Here is an 11,685-nt window from a genome sequence, read left to right as displayed (position 1 = left end):
TTGCGATATAGCCTCAACAAAAGTTAGGTTAATCCTCAATTGCTTAAATAAATCCAAAAACTTACCAAATTGTTGATCAACCTTTTCCTGGTTCAACCTGCAGGATATGGAATAGGAGGCTGGTATTCTTTCGTAGGACTCTTCTTCTTGTCCTTAGTTCATACAGGCTCTGTCACCTCAGGTTATGGCTCCTTCCTGGCTGGCTCATCCTGCACAATAACATCATCAGCGGCCATAGGTAAGGAATTAGCTAACTACTTACCTGATCTCAAGGTGATAGCCTTGACATGCTCCCTCGGGTTTGACTCTATGGCACTAGAAAGCGTTCCTAGATGTCTTTCAGCCAGCATCTTAGAAATCTGGCCTATTTGATTCTCCAAATTCTGTATGGAGGCCTACTGATTTCTAAGAGCTGTGTTCGTCTTTTGAAACCTATTCTCTGAAGTGGACACGAACTTCATCATCAATTTCTCTAGATTGGACTTCTTCTCCTAGTTTTGAGGTAGTTGAGGGAGAACAGTCTGCTGTTGGGGTTAGTGCTGGTGCAACCACTGAAATCCTAGTGGACCCTGGGTGTTGTTATTTTGCCACCCGAAGTTGGGATGGTTTCTCCACCCTGGGTTGTATGTGTTGCTGTATGGTTTATTTTGCTGCCTCGCCGCATGTCCCATATAATTAACCTGTTCATGGTGAGCAGAAGAAGAAGAAGATGAAGAAGAAGCAAACATACCTCCCGCATTATAGTTTGCACTGTAGTGCGGGCCACCATAAAACTCGTAGCCAAGATGTGTTGCATGGACTGGCGTCCGGAGCTGGTCGATCTTCTTGGCCAAAAGCTCCACCTGAGCTACCAAGGCTGATGTAGAATCTACCTAGTTCACCACTCCTTGCCGTCTTGGTCTACTCCTAGAAGATTTCCACTGATATATGTTCATGGCCATCTCTTCAATTAAGTTATGAGCCTGCTTTGGTGTCTTACTATTAATGGCCCCACCTGCAGCTGCGTCTATCATCCTGCATAATAACATCATCAGCGGCCATAGGTAAGGAATTAGCTAACTACTTACCTGATCTCAAGGTGATAGCCTTGACATGCTCCCTCGGTTTTGACTCTATGGCACTAGAAAGCATCCCTAGATGTCTTTCAGCTAGCATCTTAGAAATCTGGCCTATTTGATTCTCCCAATTTTGTATGGAGGTCTACTGATTTCTAAGAGCTGTGTCCGTCTTTTGAAACCTGTTCTTTGAAGTGGACACGAACTTCATCATCAACTTCTCTAGATTGGGCTTCTTCTCCTAGTTTTGAGGTAGTTGAGGGAGAACAGTCTGCTGTTGGGGTTAGTTGTAACACTCCCATCACATGCTAACCAATAAACATTAGCCAGGAAGCATACAAGCGTCGTAGAATATATACTACAGGTAGATAGGTCAATATGTAGGTTGTTAAGAATCCAGACACAAGGTTATTAACATATAAACATATGATTATACTTAAACATCATTTAACAAGTATTACAAACATCTTCTTATGCCTTATAAGGCATACTTCCATATATATCACATAACTGCATACAAAAATGCATCGGAGGAGACTTCACAAAACTGGCCCAACTTGGCGAGAATCGCTAAAAGCTAGACTTCGCATACAACCAACGGATGCACTACTATTTACAAACCTGAAAAGAAAAATTTTGGAGAGGAGTGAGCCTCCATTTCGGTGAAATAAATAATCAACATAATCTATATCACATACACTTAATACAATTTCCACCCAATAAAATAACTTTCCATGATATTCATAGTTTAGGTATAAAGTCATACCATTCTACTCAATTCATTACAACCATCATAGAAGAAATACAATTCAATAATTATGGTTAGTTCTCACGGCTTGTGGATCCCCTTTAATGTGCTGTTCCGCCTCATCCTCACATATCACACACGTAAGCTGCTCCGCCTCATCTCACATTATACACTTTTATAGCCTCTCTAGGCTTTAGCCTCCCAAGGCTTTATATATATATATATATTTTTTTTACAGGGGAATCCACCATTCACATGCACATATGCACTTAACATCACAATTCAATCATTTCACTTATATCATATTTCAGCAATAACAATTGTTCCACTCAACACCAATCATTTCCATCTCAGTCATTCAAACATAAACAATATTAAGCAAACGCAACCATTTCATGGAACATTTGATTAAATATATGAACATAGCAAATATTAACTATTTACTTACTCAAAATATACTTATTCCTTTAGCATATAAGAACCTCCTTTCTCCACAACTTCCTTTCCAGGCCTTTGAGTACCTGTCAACACATTCATCAATTCACATTTTATGCATATTACAAATATTCATGTAAATGCGAGTTCTAATGCATTACAATATCATCCCCTCTCTAATTCATAGGTCTAACTCTTCCTCTAAGACTCTCAATTACTGTTTTAATATCCTATAAACATTTCCCATCTAGTTAAATACCAATTTAACTCAAATTAACATCAATAAATTGCATAAAACTAATCTCCAACATTTCTGTTTTCTAGGCGAATTTAGTACCAAGGTATATTTATTGCTGGGAACATTGGCTTAATACAAAAATCTCATATTAAATAGACATATCCATTTATGCGTCTAGTTTCATCTCCAAGAAGAATTACTCAATTCCGACTTCTATAGATTTAATTATTTTCAAATTCACCGAGCAAGGGTCATACAAATTTAGTTGTACCCGAGCAGCAATCTGTTTGCTCAATTTAAGCAACCAAAACGGCAAAAATAGCAAAATCACAAAACTACAAAGTTATATAGGACTCTTTAAAATTTCCATAGACACTAATTAAGCTTAATTTGAACTTATATAACCCATGTTATGCCTAAAATACAGAACATCAAGGTTGCTGGAATTTTGACAGTTTTCTATCTTAACATACTTAAACTTAAATCAAGCTTAATCTTTATGCAATCATTCATGATAATCAGACCTTTAATTAATCAATGAGAGCATCAAATGAAGTTTTTCCAATTTGTAATCAAGAACCCTAATGACAAATTAATAACACTCAAGTAACAACTTACCAATTTCAGCTTTTGGGTTGCTAATATGCTTAAATCCTTTAGCTTTAGCTTGGCTCCTTCAATAGTTGGCAAAATCCTATCTTAATCTTAAGTTTTTCTAGGTATTCCACTCCTCTCTCTTATTCCAAATTTTGTGTTTTTGGCCATGTACGAATTTTAGAGAAATGAAGAGGTAAAATGAGCTTGCTCATGGTTCCAATTTCCAATATTCCTCTCTTAATGCCACCACCTACTAAACTATTTTTATCACCTAAATTAATTCTTACTAACCATATATAGGTACTAACTTTTAATTGTATCTTTTAAGTCCAATCTATTTACCCAATCTTCAACTATTGGTTCAATTAAGTCTTAAGGCTTAATACACATAACCCAAGTACTTAATCAACTTATCTAAACTAATAATCTAATATCATGCTTCTTATTCTCTACTTATAATTAATATATATCTGTTCTCATAAAATAAAAATATCATTGATATACCATCATATGCCCAATGATTAAATGTAAATGCACATAACATGGATGATGAGAAAATGCAGCGTTACAACTCTCCCTTCCTTAAGAAATTTCGTCCCGAAATTTTAACAACTCACCAACATTGCAATGGAATAGATGCGGATACTTCTGTCTCATATGCTCTTCCACTTCCCAAGTTGCTTCTCTTGGTGAATGATGACTCCACTTAATTTTGACCATAGGAATGTCTTTCTTTCTCAATTTCTTAACCCTTCGATCAAGAATTTCTATCGGCTCTTCCACATATGTCAACTTTTCTGTAATTTCTATCTCTGGCTCTGGAATGATATGACTAGGATCTGATCTATATCGCCTTAACATAGAAACGTGAAAAATATCATGAATAGAAAACAACTCTGTAGGTAATGCTAACCTATAAGCCAATGGTCCAACTCTTTCAATAATTTCATAAGGTCCTATATACCTCGGACTCAATTTCCCTTGTTTACTAAACCTTAATATTCCTTTCCATGGTGATACCCGTAAGAAAACTTTATCACCCACAATATATTCTATTTCCCTTCGATGCAAATCAGCATAACTCTTTTGTCTATCCTGTGCTACTTTCAAATTCTTTTTAACTATCTCTATTTTATCCACTGTTTCTTGTACCAATTCTGGACCTTCAAGCTGTCTTAAACCTTCAACATCCCAGCATACTGGACTTCTACATTTCCTCCCATACGAAGCTTCATAAGGAGCCATACCGATACTAGAATGAAAACTGTTGTTATATGCAAATTCCATCTGTGGTATGTAATCATCCCAGTTACCCTTGAACTCAAGTGTGGAAGCCCTCATCATATCTTCTACTGTCTGAATAGTTCTTTCTGATTGCCCATCTGTTTGAGGATGAAAAGTCACTGAAATGAAGCTTAGTACCATATGCTTTCTGCAAACTCTCCCGGAAGCGAAGTAAATCCGGGATCCCTATCCCGATAGAATAGATATTGGCACACCATGCAATCTAACAATCTCGGAAATATACAATTCAGCAAGTTTATCAAGTGAATCTGTTTGCTTCACAGGTAAGAAATGAGCACATTTAGTAAGTCGATCAACAATTACCCAAATAGCATCATGCTTGTTAAATGTACGCGGCAATCCCAAAACAAAATCCATAGTAATCTTATCCCACTTCCACACAGGTATAGATAAAGAATGAAGTTTACCTGCGGTGCCCGGTGCTCTCCTTTCACTTGGCCGACATGTCAAACACTTACTCACAAATTCTGCCACATCCTTCTTCATTGTCGGCCACCAATAATAAGGCTTCAAATTTTTGTACATTTTGGTACTTCCAGGATGCATTGCATAAGGTGCATAGTGCGCCTCATGCATGATTTCCTTTCTCAAATCCCCTACATCAGGTACACATACACGATTTCTATTCAATAACACACCATCATCTTTCAACACAAATTGTGTATTCTTTCCTTCTTGTACTCTACCCTTCATCCTTTGCAAATAAGAATCTTCACACTGTGTGTCTTTAATTTTATCTCTAATCAAAGGCTTTACTTGTAATGTGGCTAACAGATCATCATCATAAACATAAAACTTCACATCCATAGCTCTAAGTGCAACTAAATATTCTACATTGTAACAAATCATACTTGAAAAATTTTCCACTGACTTCCTACTTAAAGCATCAGCAACAACATTTGCTTTTTCCAGGATGATAATCAATAGTGCAATCATAATCCTTCAGAAGCTCAATCCATCTTCGTTGTCTCGGATTCAACTCTTTCCTGCGTAGGGATATATTTCAAACTCTTATGATCGGTGAAATATCCGAAATGTCTCCCCGTATAAATAATGTCGCCATATCTTCAATGCATGTACAATAGCTCGCTAATTCAAGATCATGTGTAGGATAATTCAGCTCATGAGGTCGCGAATTGTCTTGAAGCATAAGCTATAACCTTCCCATGCTGCATTAAGACACATCCAAGTCCTTGCCTAGAAGCATCGATATACAACATAACCTCCATTTCGGGATGGCAATGTGAGTATCGGTGTAGTAGTAAGCCTTTTCTTCAACTCTTAAAAATTTTGATCACATAACTCCGTCCACTGGAATGGCACATTCTTCTTTAACAAAGCTGTTAGAGGCTTAGCAATAACTGAAAAATCTTTTACAAATCTTCTATAATAGCCAGCTAACCCAAGAAAACTTCGAACTTCAGAAACATTTCTAGGCGGTTCCCATTCAATAATTGCTTTAATCTTTGATGAATCTGGTTGCACTCCATGTTTAGAAATAATATGCCCTAAGAATGCAATTTCCTCCATCCAAAACTCGCATTTGTTGAATTTTGCATACAACTGTTTTTCCCTCAAAATCTGTAAAACAATTCTCAAGTGTTGTTCATGCTCTTCTAGGCTTCTAGAGTAAATCAGAATATCATCAATGAACACAATAACAAAGTGATCTAAATATGGCTGGAAAGTCTTGTTCATCAGTGACATAAAAGCAGCAGGAGCATTTGTTAAACCAAATGGCATCACAATAAATTCATAGTGCCCATACCTTGTTCTGAATGCTGTCTTGGCAATAGATTTCTCTTCAACCCGGAGTTGCCAATAACCTGATCTTAAATCAATTTTAGAGAACACAGTTGCACCTTTTAACTGATCAAGCAAATCATCAATTCTCGGCAATGGATATTTATTCTTCACTGTAATCCTATTCAATTGCCTATAATCAATACATAATCGCATACTACCATCCTTTTTCTTCACAAATGAATCGGGTGCTCCCCAAGGTGAAGTACTTGGCCTGATGAAACCTTTATCAAGTAACTCTTCTAATTGCTTCTTTAATTCTTTCAATTCCAATGGAGCCATTCTGTATGGTGCAATGGAAATAGGTGTCGTACCAGGGATGATGTCAATCTCAAAATCAACCTCTCGATTTGGTGGCAAACCAGGCAAATCATCTAAGAATATGTTAGGAAATTCTCTGACCACTGAAATGTCTAATACCCCTGGACTGACCTTAGTAGTATCTATAAAACTAATTAGATATGCTTCACATCCATTTTTAATTAACTGACACACAGTCACTGCTGAAATCAAACAATTAGGAATTGTCTTCCTTTCACCCACCATTACTATTTTCATTTCTCCTTGTATTTCCATAGACACTTCCTTCGTTTTACAATCAACAATAGCATGATTTCTTGACAACCAATCCATCCCCAAAATAACATCAAACTCTCTAAGATTAATAATAACTAAATCTGCATGTAGTTTAACACTATCTACTACTACAGGACATGATCTCACTATCGTATTTACTGTGATAATACCCCTAGCAGGCATAGATACATATATATCATAACCTAATGCCTCTATATTAGCATGAACATGCGATGCAAAATCATATGATATGAATGAACATGTGGATCCAGGATCAATAAGAACATGTGCATCAGAATCATGAATAGAAAGTATACCAGTAACAATTTCAGGTGCTACAAATGCTTCATTTCTAGTAGTAGCAAATACTCTAGCTTATGCTTGTGGTTGACCAATTTGTTCTGATGGTATTGCTGAAATAGTTAAACCTCCTCTGCTACCCCTTCCTCTGCCTCTACCTAAATGAATTGGAATATTTTCACCAACACTACTCTGACCCACTGTATAAGATTCTCCAGCATTATTTCTTCTCATAGGACAATCTCTAGAATAATGTCCTGGCCTATGACAAGTAAAACATACTACTGGTCTAGGTCCCCAACATTCTCCAGTATGTCTCCTGTTGCACGTAGGACAAACAGGAGCAAACCCTCTACTGGATGAAACTTGTCCTCCCTCAAGTCTGGATGAATTGTATCCACCTCTACTATAAGGTACTGTGGAGGATCTACTAGACTGACCACCAAACCCTCGTCCACGATAACTACTCCGCTGTGAATTAGAGCCTCTAAACGAAGAAATACTAATATGTCTTGGAGGATTACTATAAGCACAAATGATCTTCTTCTTTTTAGCTTCCATAGTATTCCTTTCAAATGATGTTTCTTGACTCTCAAAGCGGCCTTCAATTGAGGCATTGTAATTATGAGGTTTCAACGCCATTTTCTCACGAATGTCAAGCCTCAAACCCATCTCAAATTTCTTCCTTTCGGTTCTTCGATTGGCTATTTCTTCCGGTGCATACTTACATAATCTCACAAATTGAACTTCGTACTCTGTGACATATCATTTTGTTTCAATCAAGAAATTCAAGCTTCTTCTGTCTCTATAAATTTCGGAGTATACTTCTCGGTAAATTCTCTCAAGAAATCATTCCAAGTCAAAGTGATTGGTCGATCTTTGCTTCTTAAAACTGTTTCCCACCAATCAAGTGCATCTTTTCTATTAAAGATCCACCGTATATAGAAGCCTTTGTCCGGGATGTGCAATTAAATCTATCCAACACCCTTTCCCAGATTTCGAACCATTCCTCGGCCTCAACAGGGATCAGGTAGTACCTTGAAAACATTAGCACCTTGTTTCCTAACTCTTTCATAATTCTTATCTATCACGGCCTTTTGTTGTTGAGTCTGAGGCGCCGATGCTTGTTGTTGAGCTGCCCGTTGCATCAGAAAATCCATAAACTGTTCCATAACATTTTGTACATTCGATTGTGCGGCATTTTCGGAATGTAACTCATGCTCATCATGTTGATCATGTTCGGATGCATTTTCATGACCATGCACAGACTCTAATGACTTATCCGGGCCGATTCGCGTGTTCTCCTTGTCTCTCCATCTATATATATGAAATGCAAATATTCAGTCAAGTTCAAAGAACATATATCATATGCTTAATGATGTACAACATGAATCTACTCCCAATGAATCTAATCCCTGGTCTGATACCACTAAAATGTAACACCCCCATCACATGCTAACCAATAAACATTAGCCAGGAAGCATACAAGCGTCGTAGAATATATACTACAGGTAGATAGGTCAATATGTAGGTTGTTAAGAATCCAGACACAAGGTTATTAACATATAAATATATGATTATACTTAAACATCATTTAACAAGTATTACAAACATCTTCTTATGCCTTATAAGGCATACTTCCATATATGTCACATAACTGCATACAGAAATGCATCAGGAGGAGACTTCACAAAACTGGCCCAACTTGACAGAAATACTAAAAGCTAGACTTCGCATACAACCAACGGATGCACTACTATTTACAAACCTGAAAAGAAAAATTTTGGAGAGGAGTGAGCCTCCAGCTCAGTAAATAAATAATCAACATAATCTATATCACATACACTTAATACAATTTCCACCCAATCACATAACTTTCCATGATATTCATAGTTTAGGTATAAAGTCATACCATTCTACTCAATTCATTACAACCATCATAGAAGAAATACAATTCAATAATTATGGTTAGTTCTCACGGCTTGTGGATCCCCTTTAATGTGCTGTTCGCCTCATCCTCACATATCACACACGTAAGGCTCGCCTCATCTCACATTATACACTTTTATAGCCTCTCTAGGCTTTAGCCTCCCAAGGCTTTATATATATATATATTTTTTTTTTACAGGGGAATCCACCATTCACATGCACATATGCACTTAACATCACAATTCAATCATTTCACTTATATCATATTTCAGCAATAACAATTGTTCCACTCAACACCAATCATTTCCATCTCAGTCATTCAAACATAAACAATATTAAGCAAATGCAACCATTTGCGGAACATTTGATTAAATATATGAACATAGCAAATATTAACTATTTACTTACTCAAAATATACTTATTCCTTTAGCATATAAGAACTCCTTTCTCCACAACTTCCTTTCCAGGCCTTTGAGTACCTGTCAACACATTCATCAATTCACATTTTATGCATATTACAAATATTCATGTAAATGCGAGTTCTAATGCATTACAATATCATCCCCTCTCTAATTCATAGGTCTAACTCTTCCTCTAAGACTCTCAATTACTGTTTTAATATCCTATAAACATTTCCCATCTAGTTAAATACCAATTTAACTCAAATTAACATCAATAAATTGCATAAAACTAATCTCCAACATTTCTGTTTTCTAGACAGAATTTAGTACCAAGGTATATTTATTGCTGGGAACATTGGCTTAATACAAAAATCTCATATTAAATAGACATATCCATTTATGCGTCTAGTTTCATCTCCAAGAAGAATTACTCAATTCCGACTTCTATAGATTTAATTATTTTCAAATTACTGAGCAAGGGTCATACAGCTAGTTGTACCCGAGCAGCAATCTGTTTGCTCAATTTAAGCAACCAAAACGGCAAAAATAGCAAAATCACAAAACTACAAAGTTATATAGGACTCTTTAAAATTTCCATAGACACCAATTAAGCTTAATTTGGACTTATATAACCCATGTTATGCCTAAAATACAGAACATCAAGGTTGCTGGAATTTTGACAGTTTTCTATCTTAACATACTTAAACTTAAATCAAGCTTAATCTTTATGCAATCATTCAATACTCTACTAATTCATGATAATCAGACCTTTAATTAATCAATGAGAGCATCAAATGAAGTTTTTCCAATTTGTAATCAAGAACCCTAATGACAAATTAATAACACTCAAGTAACAACTTACCAATTTCAGCTTTTGGGTTGCTAATATGCTTAAATCCTTTAGCTTTAGCTTGGCTCCTTCAATAGTTGGCAAAATCCTATCTTAATCTTAAGTTTTCTAGGTATTCCACTCCTCTCTCTTATTCCAAATTTTGTGTTTTTGGCCATGTACGAATTTTAGAGAAATGAAGAGGTAAAATGAGCTTGCTCATGGTTCCAATTTCCAATATTCCTCTCTTAATGCCACCACCTACTAAACTATTTTTATCACCCTAAATTAATTCTTACTAACCATATATAGGTACTAACTTTTAATTGTATCTTTTAAGTCCAATCTATTTACCCAACCTTCAACTATTGGTTCAATTAAGTCTTAAGGCTTAATACACATAACCCAAGTACTTAATCAACTTATCTAAATTAATAATCTAATATCATGCTTCTTATTCTCTACTTATAATTAATATATATCTGTTCTCATAAAATAAAAATATCATTGATATACCATCATATGCCCAATGATTAATTGTAAATGCACATAACATGGATGATGAGAAAATGCAGGCGTTACATTAGTGCTGGTGCAACCACTGAAATCCTAGTGGACCCTGGGTGTTGTTATTTTGCCACCCGAAGTTGGGATGGTTTCTCCACCCTGGGTTGTATGTGTTGCTGTATGGTTTATTCTACTACCTCGCCGCATGTGCTATATAATCAACCTGTTCATGGTGAGCAGAAGAAGAAGATGAAGAAGAAGCAAACATACCTCCCGCATTATAGTTTGCACTGTAGTGCGGGCCACCATAAAACTCGTAGCCAAGATGTGTTGCATGGACTGGCATCCGGAGCTAGTCGATCTTCTTGGCCAAAAGCTCCACCTGAGCTACCAAGGCTGATGTAGAATCTACCTAGTTCACCACTCCTTGCCGTCTTGGACTACTCCTAGAAGATTGCCACTGATATATGTTCATGGCCATCTCTTCATTTAAGTTATGGGCCTGCTTTGGTGTCTTACTATTAATGGCCCCACCTGCAGCTGTGTCTATCATCTACCTTGTGGCTGAGTTCAAGCCATTGTAAGAAGTCTGCACCTGCATCCATAATGGCAAATCGTGGTGTGGGCAACATCTTAGCAAGTTCTCATACCTCTCCCATGCATCATACATGCTCTCATCATCAAACTACACAAAAGAAGAAATATCGTTACACATTTTTGTAGTCTTAGTAGGAGGAAAGTACTTATAAAGAAATTTCTCAGCCAAAGAACTCTAGGTGGTGATGGTGTTGGCTAGTAGGGACTGTAGCCATCTCTTTGCTCTATCCCTCAAGGAAAATGAAAATAGCCTAAGCTGAATGGCATCATCGGTAGTTCCATTTATCTTCAAGAAGTTCGCAATGTGGGCATTAGGATCTTTAGTGGGCAAGCCCCCAAACTGTACACTTTGCTGCACCATCTG

At 36.7% G+C, this 11,685-nt stretch overlaps 1 non-coding gene across 1 annotated transcript; it reads left to right on the top strand.

The window, feature by feature from the left end:
- Window positions 1–11,335: 11,335 nt before the first annotated feature.
- Window positions 11,336–11,442, top strand: LOC125369076. Its single transcript, XR_007214569.1, has one exon. It is a non-coding gene; the product is annotated as a small nucleolar RNA R71 (small nucleolar RNA).
- The last annotated feature ends 243 nt before the right edge of the window (window positions 11,443–11,685 follow it).

The sequence above is a fragment of the Ricinus communis genome, chromosome 1 (genome assembly GCF_019578655.1).
Source record: "Ricinus communis isolate WT05 ecotype wild-type chromosome 1, ASM1957865v1, whole genome shotgun sequence".
NCBI lineage: Eukaryota > Viridiplantae > Streptophyta > Magnoliopsida > Malpighiales > Euphorbiaceae > Ricinus > Ricinus communis.
The sequence above is the reverse complement of the archived record's forward strand: the minus strand, read 5'-3'. Positions and strand labels throughout refer to the sequence as shown.